The following is a 1,190-nucleotide window of genomic DNA, read 5'->3' as shown; positions in this document are numbered from 1 at the left end:
CTGTTTTTTCATCTTTCCTTTCTTTTTCTCTCTCTCTCTCTCTCTCTCTCTCTCTCTCTCTCTCTCTCTCTCTCTCTCTGATTAGTCTTATGCAAAGCTTTTATCTTGAATACCATCCCATCAGCTGTAATGATGTTGCAAAGTTAGGCAGTCAATTAGCCTCTGCCAGGATGCAATTAGACTGATGGGATGCCATGTTTACTGAAATGTATGCTAAGATGATGAAGTGGGCCACTGGTGTCTGCATCTATTGACACAGCCTGATTGGTGATATGTTTAGTGATGGATCGGCATGCACATTACAATTCTGAAAATGCCAATTAGACACGAGACCAAAGTAAATAAGAATTAAAGAAATTTTTCATCCCAATAAGTCAGCGACAATTATTTTGTTCACATAAGTATGTTCATATGCATTAATGCATATGGAGGGGTGGAGAGATAAATTTAATGTTAAGTTAGTTCACTACCAGTCAAAAGTTTTTGGACAGTAAGATTGTTAATGTTTTTAAAGAAGTCTCTTCTGCTCACCAAGCCTGCAGTTATTTGAACCAAAATACAGCAAAAGCAGTAATATTGTGAAATATATTTACTATTTAAAATAACTGCTTTCTATTTGTTCAAAGCTAAATTTTCAGCATCATTACTCCAATTCTCAGTGTCACATGATCCGTTAGAAATCATTCTAATATGCTGATTTGCTGTTCAAGAAACATTTTTATTATTGTTATCATCAATATTTAAAACAGTTGAGTAAATTATTTTTCAGGATCCAAAGATCAGCATTTATCTGAAATAAAAAGCTTTTGTAACATTATACACTATACCAAAGCTTGGAGTCAGTATAATATATATATATATATATATGTACTGTGTACATTTATTATGCATGTATAAATACACACACATACAGTATATATTTCGAAGTTATTTACATGTATTAACATATATATATTTATATTCATATAATTTATATTATATATAAATATATTTAGAATATAAACATAACATATTTTACTTGCATATACTATATACATGCATGTGTATGTATTTAAATATGCATAATAAATATGCACAGTACACACACATATATTACGTAAACAAAAACAAAATAAAAAAATCGCGATTAATCGTTTGACAGCATTAATATATATATTAATAATAATAGAAATTAATACTTTTATTTAGCA

This window comes from Sinocyclocheilus grahami, unplaced genomic scaffold (genome assembly GCF_001515645.1).
Source record: "Sinocyclocheilus grahami isolate Dianchi unplaced genomic scaffold, SAMN03320097.WGS_v1.1 scaffold503.1, whole genome shotgun sequence".
Lineage (NCBI taxonomy): Eukaryota > Metazoa > Chordata > Actinopteri > Cypriniformes > Cyprinidae > Sinocyclocheilus > Sinocyclocheilus grahami.
Note: the sequence above shows the minus strand (reverse complement) of the source record.